General features: G+C 48.7%; 1 protein-coding gene across 3 annotated transcripts in view; it reads right to left on the bottom strand.

Annotated features, from left to right (window-relative positions):
• Positions 1–10,842, bottom strand: part of CD151 (CD151 molecule (Raph blood group)) — a 31,803-nt gene extending 20,961 nt beyond the window's left edge. For 2 of the 3 annotated variants that reach the window (XM_064714669.1, XM_064714667.1), the window contains exon 1: positions 10,705–10,842. The gene's annotated coding sequence lies outside the window, so the exon portion shown is untranslated. The remainder of the gene's footprint in view (positions 1–10,704) is intronic. The other variant, XM_064714670.1, reaches the window with a different exon arrangement.
• Between the last annotated feature and the right edge of the window lie 1,536 nt (positions 10,843–12,378).

Here is a 12,378-nt window from a genome sequence, read left to right as displayed (position 1 = left end):
CCTGCTCCCACAAGTGGGAAAGCAGGGAAACAAGCAGCCCCTCCAAGGACCTAGTCTCCATGAGGAGCTGGAAGGCAGGCAGAGACCAGCACCCACTGTGTGACCAAGGGAAACTCCTTCTGCGTCAAACAACCTCCTCTTGTATGCCACAAGGCTCCTTTATCTCGAAGGATCCCAAAGCACTTCAAGCTATTTATACACAGGAACCACTTCACCCGTCATTGAGCTGAGGAGAGGAACAATAACCTTCTCTCTTCTCCCACTGGAAGCTGCAGAAATCAGTGCCTGGCTGTGTTTGCAGAGAGCTCATAGCACTGAGGGTTTGACACAACAAGGAGCAATAGTTCAGATAGGTCAGGGTCAGCCCACAGACAAGGCAAACTCTTCACTGCACCCACACTGGTATACTGGTATTTTAAATTCTGTTTTCCCAACTCTGCTCATGGGCATTGTTTGGGGTTTTCTTTTCCCTTTTTTTTTTTTTTTATTTTTAAGCAGGGCTTTGTCTGCACTGGAGAATTTACTAGTAGCATTAAACCACATTTCTAAACAAAACATTTTGTGCCGAATCAGCTTTCTGCCTGATCCCTTCCTATTCATTATCTTCCTATTCATCCCATTCATTTTGAGCCCAGTGCTCAGAAGCAAAGCCACTGGGTTCTCAGTGTTTTCAGAGAGAGCTCAAAAAAACCTCCCTGCCCTGTAGCCATGCCAGTACTAGAACCAAGTCAACAAGCACTGAAAGTCCTGGGAAGATAGAAATCCTCCCAGCCTCCACAAAGCCTATTCAAAGCACTCTCCAAATAATATAGCAGTGATAACCATTTTTTCACTCTCTGCAAAAAGCTGGGTTTTTACACAGTGGTTTGTGCTGAGGGCAAAGACTAACCAAAGAACACGTGCTGCATTGTAGCTACTACACAGTCGCTCAAAATTTGGCTGCAGCCTCAGTGCAGTTTTGTTGCCTATAAATCTGTACATTGAGAAGGTGCTCAGCTTAAAGCCAGTAGATTTTCTACCTCCCCACAGTGTCAGGTGCATATCCCAGGGCAGATTGTCATCTTCAGTGCACCAAACTCACAAACAAATCATAGGGCTTAAAATCCCACTGTTAAAAACTTATGCAGCAGTATTTGGAAGAGAGAGCAGGCAATTTGTGTGCTACCACAAGGTACATCTCTAGCCTCTCAATCACACAGTGTTCTATAATCTTACTGCCTGAAATATCCTCTGCCTGCTCAAAGCATCCCAATAAAGAAAAAAGAGAGCAGGTTATAACAGGAGCACAGAGAGATTAAGTGCCTCTCCCAGCAGAGAGAAGGGGTGAATTTGCCCTCCTCAACATCCATCCTCCAGCAGCCAAGCCGTCCTGTCTCCTGGAAGACCAATGCACAACACAAAGCTATAAACCATAAAGTTTTCAAGTTACTTGTTAGCACTCACTGCCTTGCCTGTGCCCAAGACACCTGACTGCAAACAGCACAAAGCAAGAGGTGCACAAAAATCCACACCAGATTTAGCTTTTGTACAAAACTTGTTTTGTTTTGAGTGAGTTGTTCCTGTTTTCACTTTCTGTGGTGCAAAGAAGGAAAGCAACTCTCTGGAGTCATCCCACACATCTTTCCCAGGCAGCCTGCCTCAGAGTGAACTCCACTAAAATAATATTTTAAAAGCAGTTGACAAGGGATTTGGCAGTGGAAACCAAGGTTAACACTCTTACTGCTTCAGACCTGTTGCTGATTAGCTCAGGACTGGTGCCAGCCATGCCAGAGCAAACCTGAGCATGCCAGCAGTGGAGCAGGTACCTGCTGCACCAGGAATGGGATGATGCACTTTGCAGTGCCCTGGCACACAGACAGTTCTGTGCAGACACAGAACGGGGCAACAGCAGCTCCCACCTCATCGTGGCAGCCACAGATGCCAGTGACAACTTCAGGAGCCCCCCTTTCTACACAGAATATCCTCATGTGGGAACACTCACATCTAGAAATACCCACTTTTCTAACAGCAGCACCAGGAATGGACAAGAAATCTCTTCTGTCCATCAGTCCTCAAACATATCCCCAGTAACATTGTCTCTGGAGGTGTTCTGAAGTGGTCACTAAACGATTTGAGGAGTTATATTCCTCTCCACAGCTAAAATCACTTTATTAGAGTCAGATCAAATATCAAGCACAGTCAAGGGCAATTAAATAACATTTCATTTCCCAGAGCTGTAAGTCGAAGTTCATAGGAACTGTGTCTCTCAGGTTGCTATAGGAGCAGTGCTGGAAACAATGCTCAATCAACGCTGCATAAGGCTGCCTTGAAAAGGATCGTTCTTCCAGTAAAATTAAACAACTCCCAGCCAAAAATAAAACATTCCTCCCCCTTGCGCCCTGCCCTTGTGCAGCACGTTTTAATGACTCCACCAAAACCATTTACGCAGCTGTTTCTGGAGCAGCCTGAAAACTTGACCGGGAAGCAGCAGCATGTGGATAAACAACGGGAGGCAAGGGCTGGCTCCAGGCAATCGCTGGCTGGCCCTGCCCCAGGGCTGGCAGCAGGAGACGGGCTGCAAAGAACGCCCTGCTTCCAGGGCACGCACCACTGCGCTCCAAAGAAATCCCTGAGCCCACGGCAACCACGGCTGCCCTGAAACACTGGCTGTGCCCGGGGAGCTGGGCTCGCTCTGCTCCTCTCTGCAGCTTCGAGCAAAGGCGCAGGCAAAGGGCAGCTCTCCGTGAAGGGAACAGAGCCGTCATAATCAGCACAGCAACTCTGGCCAGTCTGTCTCAGTGTACGTCCTGGTTTGGGCTGGGATAGAGTCCGTGCTCCCCTCAGTAGCCGGTGCAGTGCTGTGGTTTGGATTTACTATGAGAACAATGTTAATAACAAACATGTTTTGGTTGTTGCTAAGCAGTGCTTACTCTAGATCAAGGACTTGTCCCTTTCCCACGCTCTGCCATTAGAGAGGTGCACAGGAAGGAAAACACCATGGCCAGGACAGCAGATCCAAACTGGCCAAAGGGATATTCCATGCCACAAAATGTCAGGCTCAGAATATAAACTGGGGGAGCTGGCCTGGAGCTGCTCATCACTGCTGGGGGACAGGCTACAGAGTTGTGTCGCGCACCATTTGTGTTTCTTGGGGTTTATTCCTCTCTCACTCTCCTTTTCTTAACTACTATTGGTATTATTAAAATTATTAATACTATCATTATATTTTGCATTGGTTCAGTTGATAAATTGCTCTTATCACAATCCATAACTTCTAATTATATTATTTTACTGATTATTCACCCCATCCCATCAGGGCAGCAGCATGAGGGAGGGGTGGCTCCATGGTACATAATTGCTGGCTGGGGTAAACCATGACAGTGTAATAACCCACTTCATTTAGAGCTGGCAAGGAAAAGAAAGTGGGAAAGGGTTCTAACAGATGCCAGCACAAAACAGCTGGACTTCAAAGGAAACAGGAAAATGCTGAAGGGGATTTCTCCACCAAACCACCCTCCTGTTAACTTGGGACTCAATGAAGAAGCTTCAACAAAGGAAAGCCTAAAATTACTTTGAAACTTAATCCTCCCCACAACCACCCCATCCACCTTAGAGGTCAATTTTCAAGTCAGGAGGAACCATTATCATCTCATCTGATCTCCTGTTATTTTAAAGCTTAACATTTAAAGTCTAGAAACAGTCCACTCTATATTCTACAGTAGCACATTCTACCGTGGAATAACCCTCAAATACCAAGAAGACTCAAGAATATCTCAGGAGTTGGGAGAAGCCATACTTTGTTCCCTCAGGAGCCTCTAAAAACAAAACTGGCACATCCCCAGCATCCAGACTTCTCTGAGCTCAGCAAAAGCAGCAGAGCACTTTGCTCTCCGTTGCTGGGCAGACTCATTATCCATCTTTCAATTCACCCAATGCCATTAGTGAGCAGGAGGAGAAAAGCAAGCTCATTTGTAGCTTAAGACTCTCAGCAAGTCTTTAAGTATTAAAAGCAAAACATACCCAAGAGAAAATCCAAGAACAACACAGTCAAAAGTTTCTGAAGAAACCAAGTCACTATCTTCAATACTAAATGCCCACTGTGAAAATGAGGTTCCTCTAGCACAGGCAAGGATAGAGGAACCCAGAAAACAAAACTTGTCTCTTGCTTTTGAAGAATTTCAAAAAACCCTAAAATCCATGGTGGAGATAACCAGGTCAATTCTAGCACAGAAAATTTCCCTCCTATTACTCACCTGAGCCAAAAGAGTGTTCTACCTCTGACAGTCCAGGGCAGGAGAATGCATGGAGAGGGGACCAGAGCTGGCCACACATGGTAATCAGTGTCAAAAATTATGAGGATACTGATGATCCACAGCAGTTGTGCCCTCATACAGAGGGAAATCAGTTTCCCACTTATCCCCTTGTACATGTGTTATTGATAAGAATCACATTGATGTAACTACAAGAATTTATTTTGGCTACTCTCACTGCTCCCATCTAAGCTGGCTTCCCCCTCCCTTCTTTTTTTCTTAAAAGATTGTTACAATTCTCCATGAAGTAGCAAACAATAAAACCCTTTTTCCTACAAGGGGGTTCTCTTCCACATGGAGACAGTTGCAGGCAAAGTAAAGCTCAGGACACCAATGAAAGCAGAGGTTTTCCTCTCCACTGCCTGCTTTTCCCTCCTCCAGGCTTTTAGCAGCACACCTGTGAGAAGGATGCACGGTTCCACAGTGCCTGAGGGCAAACAGCCCGGTGAAGTCAGCAATGACGAGATCTTGTCCGGTCCAAGCATAGTGATTTAAGCTCCCTTTTTTCTTCCTGTCTCAGACACACTGCACACACCAGAGGTGAGCCCTGTGGGGTGCACAATGGACAGAACAGGCTTTTGTTTGTCTCTCCAGAGCCCGTTTCTGAGGCTGAGCACAGCCTCATTCCTCAAACATGAGCTCAGCCGAACACATGCACTCTTTCCCTGCCTAGGAGGAGGAAAAAACCCCGACAACTGGGACTCAAAGGTGCAGGAACCACCCTGACCGTTCTTCCTCCCCAAATAGAGGAGGAGATCCTACCAATAACAAGAAATATGTCCTTTAAAAAACCCTCCAAGTGGACAAGGCACATTGGAGACCACACCAGATGTCTCCTCACCTCCAGCAGACCTCTCACCTTTAGCCAAATCTCCCAGCAAAGATGGAAAAGGGCTAATTCCACATACAAGGGGGAACCTGCAATCAACCACAGGTCAACTCTTCAGCAAGTGGTACTTCCACACAGGACTGGACTCACCCTTTCCCTGCTTCAATAGCCAAAACCACAAGCACAAAGCCCAACACTTTCCCATCCACGCATTCCCTGCACACAGCACCCGACACAGAACCAGGAGATGCTCTCCTGCTCCCACATGTCCATGTGCCTGGCTTCTGCACTCACTGTACACCCTGGTGATGGACAGCACACACAGCTCCCCATCACCTCCCTGGGAGCTCTGCATGCAGCACTGACCGTGGAGAAAAGGAGCCAACCATCTCTGTTCCCAGGGCAGTGTGGGGGTGAGATGTGGGATATGAATTCCTCCATTCTGGATCCCACCAAAGCTAAGGAGAAATACTGACATTCACAAGCCATGACTCACGCCTGCCCTGTCAGACATTACAAAAGTCCTGCTCACTGCCTGGCATGTCAGAAATGTCACCACGGCTGCCATCTGCCTCTTGGCTCTGATAGGAGATAAATTTCACCAAAACCATCCTTCCTCCTTATTTTCTTTATTGTTGCACCGTGATGGACAGTGAGGGTCAGAGTACTCCCTAAAAACCACAGAGGCATTGTGGCTGCTCCTCTAGCAGATAACAGGTCAGCCACTCACTCCAGACAAAACAGAAACCTCTTCCACACTAATTCCTACCTCCCACTGTAATTCCTAGCCCAAACCACTCTTGGTCCCAGTTTTAACTGAATTTCATTAGTGAATGAGCCAATTAGTCCATTGTTCATCCTCCAGCTATGCTGGTAAATCATATGCTTGTACTGAAAGAGCTGCCAAGGACTACTTTCAGTCTGTGTCGAGCTGATTGCACTGCTGTCTGAGATGCACCTATAGAGCCGTACAGCACTTTTCTGGCTGGGACTGGACAGCCCAGCAAGATCAGCAAGATTCAAATGCAGCCCAGACTCTAAAACACACCTGTTATTCCACTATGCAATGCCAATAGTGCAAAACAGTAATCATCTGCTTGATCTTTCTCCTGTACACTTCTTCCCCATAGGAGCAGAAGTGTTCTAGGGTGAGGTATCAGACATATTTTCACCTTGTCCATTTGTACAGCACAGCAGATCTTCCTCCCCACTATCTCCAAGGGGTGTATCTTCCTTTAAATCTCCCCCTCTCCTGCAGTGGCAGAGACATCTGGGAAACATGCTGCAAATTTCAGCCCAACCCCACCATGCCTTAAGAGCATCCATTTTCCACATCACAGCTACAAGGACAGATTCCACCAAAGCACAGGCACTCACCCTTACAACTCTTCCCACTGCCTCAGCTCCCCACTGCTACTTTCTTTCTTATAAAAGCAAAGAAAACCTGGGTTGAACAAGTGAACTTTGCTCCTTTTGTATCCAAATCTGGCACCAGCCACAGATAAGAAACAATGGTCAATGCCAAACATTTTATGTCACCGACTTCTGCCTCGGCTTTTCTTTATGAAGCCTCATTACCGCTGCCAGGAACAACCTGTGGGTCTGAGCAACATCCTCTCTTGCACCTCCCACACATCTCATTTCCACCTCTCTTAAGAGGCCATGCCACACCCCACATCCCCCACACTTCCTCTCTGGGATGCACTCACCTCGGCAGGAAGGAAAGGCAGCTCCATGGCAGCCGACAGGGGTGCAGGCAATGCAATGTCCATCAGAGCTACACAGTGTGTATTTGCTTGGCTGCACCCTGCAGACAGTGCCTGTAGATCAGCACCCAAATGAATTTAAACAGCTGCCAAGGACCCTCCCTCAACTGTTGCAGAACAGAATTCCTGATGTCCTTCCTTATCCCACTAAACTGGTATCCTGCCTCCAATAATGTCCTACCACTACTGGCTTCAACAGCATGCATGAAATACACACACACACACACACACACATATATATATATATATACATATATATATATGTAACTCCATGAAAAGCCCAGCTGGCATGTCATGGCATCAATTCATGCTTGCATCCTTCTAAGGACACAATTCCAGTGCCATGTTGAGCTTACTGCACTCTGGCCATACAGAGCTGCACAGCAGTTTTCCAGCTTGGAATGGAGTCATAACTGCCCGACCAGCACAAGAAATTCAGGCTAGAAACATGGACCAAGCTGGTCACACCCAAATGCCCAGACCCCAAAACATATCTCTTACTCAGCCATGAAATTCCGGGAGTGGAAAACAGTCACCACCCTCCTGCTCATTTTGCCAAGGGTTTTATGACTGCCAGCAGCCAGGACACAGGACTCAGTAGGACTCCCTGAATCCATTCCCCAGGATCCCAGGCTGTGAGATCACACCCAGAGGAGTCTGGCAGCCAGGACAGAAAGGAGCACTGAAGGGAGATGCCCATCAGCAGTGCTGCTACTACAGAGCAGATCCCTGCCAAGAGAGTCCGGCAGCCAACAGCTCCTGTGCTGTGGGGAGGGACGGAATGAGGCACTCTCCACAGAACTGACAGAACACCTCATCCCCATTCCACACACCTGCCATTCCTCATTTCTCCCTCCACACCCTGGCTTCAGACACAGGGTAGCAGGGAAAAGCACATTTCTCACAGACTGGGAAGATGGTCACCATCCTGGGGAAAAGCTCTGTCAAAATGCACGTACAAAAAAGGATGGGAAAATGGGATGGTTTTACAGTGACACTTTATTTCATTTCAGCTCTGCTGTGGCAAAGAAAAACCACATTCAGTGTCTGAAAGGCAGGATGAGTGAATGAGACAGAAGGAGACCTGGTGTGTACCCTTAGGATCTTGAAGGTTTTTAAACAACCAAGGAGACTCAGGCTTCTGTTCCTCAAAGCCAGAGAAGCTGAGATGAGCTGTCATTTCCAAGAGCACCCCTCCCTCAGGCTTTCCATGACCTCAGCTGACAGTGCACGCACCCAGGGAGAGCTGGAGATAACCCAGGGCTGAGCTCAAGAGCAGAAAGTAGAGTTGAGGGGTAGAACATCCCCTCAGGAGACTTAAGGAACAAGGCTGATGAGGCCACTGGGGATAGCAATGGTAACCTGGGACATGAAAAAGCACAGCTACCCTTTTTGTTTTTCAGAAGCTGTCAAACATTTTCTTTCTAAGCATCTGCCTTAAAAGGCGCAAGAAGAACAGAGGGACAGTATGATTGCTTTATAAATGATCAAATTACCTGGAAATGCCAGACAGGATAGTCTGCCACAAGCAGACTATCACACATGGTGATAAAAGATGTTACACAAACAAACACATGTAAACACACATCTCCTTCCATCCATAACCAACAGTTCAACGCATTCCTGAGCTAAGAAGCCAAACTGTGTGGAGGGAACAAGTGAATTTGCCTGTGGGATAACCTGATTAGAAAAGACACAGCTCTCTAATCAACCCCCTCAGGACTGTCTCAAGAGCTAGGGAGTTGTTGCCTTCTGTGCATGTGTGATGGAAACAGTTCAAGTCAGGATACAAGTTTTATTTGCTGAGAATGATAGGCCTGCTGGAAAGTTCCTAAGGGAAAAGAGAGCCCTTCACAGCCACTCCCACCAAGCATTTTTGCTTGACAGGGAATACCAGCAGCTTTCTTCCACCCCCTTATTGAAGAATGTATCACACCCAAAGAGAGAAACTTTCGGACGCTGCACTGCAAGCAGCAAATAAAACCCCTTTAACACACCTGCTTTGAGTTAGGAGAAATAAAACTGGTTCAACTCTCACAAAATGTACCACAAGAGGGATTAACCACCTCAGACTCCAGAGTAAAATGAAGTGTCACACATGGGACATTATTTCAAGCACTCAGAAAAGGCATCTTCTCATTGATCCCTGAAGCCAGCACACAGCAGGGAGTGCCAGGACTTCTAGCAGGCAACTGGGGGAGTCATTCTCCTCCACTGCAGAAGCCACAGGGCAATGAACACAAGCAACAGTTTGGAATGAAGCACACTTTCTGCAGAAATACGGCATATGACCAGAAGTAAATACAGGCTGGGAACTCAAAGACCTCATCAGCAAACCACAGAGCAAGGATGTGATCTGAGGTGAATTACATGGAGGAGCTCAAAAGCTGCCACCTCCTCCAGCTCGCAGCTCAAGCTGCCAGCAAGGGCATCTGACACAGAAGTGCTGGCACCAGAGCAGCCGCAGCAAACCCGAGCCCACCTGTGCGAGCCAGCCCTGTGCCTGTGACAGGGACCTGCCACCAGATGCATAAAGCACAAGTGATGCTACCCCAGCTTCCAACAATCCACAGACTGGGAACTGCCTGTCCCAGGCACACAAAATGCTTCAGAGAATATAAATGCACTGAAACTTCTGCACTGGCTTTTCTAGTTACCATGAGCTCAGCAACAGCTCCCTCTGCTCCCTCCACCACAGACAGTCCCTTGGCAGGAGAACTGGGATGGATCTTTGTCCTACTGGTGGCACGCTAAGAGACTTTGACTCTTCAGCCTCCACAATACCAGCTGGTAAGACCATCCATCACACCCAAAGCTTCCCTAAGAACCTTGGCATTGGACGTGCATATCACAAAGGAAACGTCTTTTCTCAAAGGAGACATCTTTCAAAACTGTTGGGTGATGCTATTTCAAGCAACCCTTCTTCTAGAGGGCATCACTCAGAGAAAGCCAAGGAAGCACTCTAGGAGGACAAAGGAAGTGAAGCAGGGCAGAATTTAAAGGACGCTATCGAGTAGCCTGAAATAAAGCCATGCCACAGCTAAAACTCAACAGGATACTGAAACAAGTTGATTACAAATGCCCTCAGGGAAAGTCAGACTTTAAAAATAAAAAAATTCCCGCACTTTATGTTCTTCACGAGAGGACAGGAAGAAGAAGCTACTAGTAAAGATGCCTCATGGCAAGCAACACCACGGTGCAGAAATAACCCATTGCCACCAGCTCCCCATCTGATGCAGCTTCCAGAAAAAGAAGGGGACAGAAAATCGGCGGGACTGTGCGGTAAACAAGCGCTCGTTCTCCCCCTCCTCCGCCTACAAGGGTCCTGCAAGCCCAGCATAAAGGCCAACTCTTTATTTGTGCAACAGGGAAATTTACCTGAACAAGAGGCGGAGGGGGATAATAATCCTTTTACAAGATGTATGGCAACATTCAGAACACCTTTACTAATTCCGCGGGCTGTGCAAAGTTTATGACATCACCCGCAACAGGTTAAAACACTTTTCTAAGGAAAAGAAACCAAACCAAAACAGCGTACAAGGGCCAAGCCCCTGCAATGCCCAGGGCGCTGGAGGGGAAGCAAAGCGGGGCTGCGGTGAGCCGGGGTCGGGTGGCCGCGGCCAGGTCCCCACGGGTGCCGGGTGCCGGCAGGGACGGACGGAGCGCCGGGCCCCGCTGCCGCACACGGGGCCCGGGGCCGCGCCGTGCCCGGCTCCACCGTGCAGCCTCCCCAGCCCCTTCCCCGGCCCCGCTCCCCCGGGCCACGGCACCCCCGCCTCCCCGTCCCACCGGTGCCGCCATTTCGGGCGCTCCGCCTCACCCTGGGCCGCCACTGCTCGGCGCCGCCGCACGCCCCGACCTGCCGCGCTGCGCGGAGGGAGCAGCGGGGAGGGACGGCAGAAACCCTCCGGAGGGCGGGAGGGGGGCGCGGCCGGCCCGGCCCACCCCAGCCCGGGCCGCCTCCCCCCGGCCGGTCGCTCTCGGCCCGCTCGGCCCGGCCCTCCGGCTTGGGCCGTCCGCAGCCACGGCTCTCGGCTCCTGCGGCTCACGTTGCCGTTTCCATTGCCGCAGGCAACACGTTACAGAGAACTCCAGATGGAGCGGCTTTTTTGCTTTTTTGGTTTTTTTTTTAAGGCGTCAGATCTGCTTGTTAAAAGTGTTCTCCATGAAACACCCTGTAAAGCAGGATCAAGCCCTGACTGGCACATTGCCTCATCCTCCCATTACCTCACTTGAGCCACAGCCCGCATACTTCTGTGCTAAACTGCAGCCCTGTGCGAGGGATGCTCCCGGGAAAACACCGGCGCCCTCTCCACGGCTGAGTGGCCTCGCATGGCTTTGCAGGAGTGGGATGAAGGGAGGAGAGCTGGCAGGGAATGGAGAGGCCAGTTTAGAACCTCCTGGGTACTTGCCTTAACTTCTGCATGTGCCCAGCTCAGAAATCACTTCATGCTTCCCAAGGAGGAAGCTCACTTTAGCTCAGAGCTGCCAGAGGACCAAGTGACCAAACAGAGCCTTGGGGGATCAGCTTGCTTGCACAGTGACAGATTTGTTTCAGGGAATACGTGGCAGAACATGGGAGCCACAAGAGACACCGGTCCCTGCCCGGGTCCTGCCCCTCCCTGGTGCAGCCCTACATAGCCACACTGGGCCTTCTTGCCATGTCCAGGATTTCATGTCCAAAGAGGAAACCACATAACCTCCCCACCCCAGCAGATTTGGGCCAGTAGATGGGCACGACCAGGCACAAGTGCTTCTTTGTGCTTGGGAGAGCCTGCAGGTACAGGCGACATACACCACAGGACGCCCACCTCCACATTCTCAGTTTATTGCTGGAGTAATAGATTTTTTTTTTTTTACTGCAGATACAGGTTTACCTTGAGGAGACTAATTTTACCTGGTCAGGTCTCCTGTGGACTAGTATTTTCAGTGTTTGCAGCATCATATATATACATATGTATATAAACATGCCCTGCAGGCTGGAGAGGCTGGAGCCGGGTTGTTGTAGCCACGCCAAGCAAAATTTCCGTGTGACTCATCAATAGCCAGAGAAGTAATGGGCACCTCCTAACAAAGCTCTGAACTGCAGGGCCCTGCCTGGGTCTATTGGCACTGAACAGGAGACTGCCAAACAGAGCATTTGAAGGTGCATAATGGACTGTGAGATACATTTGGAGATGAAGTACTTGGTCAATATAATATATAATTGGAGATGAAGTACTTGGTCAATATAATATATATTACATACAGGTAAAGATATTACAAAGAAAGGCATTATGAAATCAGGCCTTGCTCTGCTGAATTACCAGCTGGCCTGTTACTTCTTCTAAGCACAGCTAGCTAAATTCCCAGGTGAAGAAATCTGGAGAATCTGTTTGCATAACAACTTATTCTTAGAGAGGAAAATATGTTGCACCGGTAATAAATAAGAAATAAGGAATCAATGAACAAAATATGTAAACTAACCAAATATAGAGAGATTTGACATACAGCC

Source organism: Zonotrichia leucophrys, chromosome 5, assembly GCF_028769735.1.
Source record: "Zonotrichia leucophrys gambelii isolate GWCS_2022_RI chromosome 5, RI_Zleu_2.0, whole genome shotgun sequence".
NCBI classification, from domain to species: Eukaryota; Metazoa; Chordata; class Aves; order Passeriformes; family Passerellidae; genus Zonotrichia; species Zonotrichia leucophrys.
Note: the sequence above shows the minus strand (reverse complement) of the source record. Positions and strands in the feature narration are given on the sequence as shown.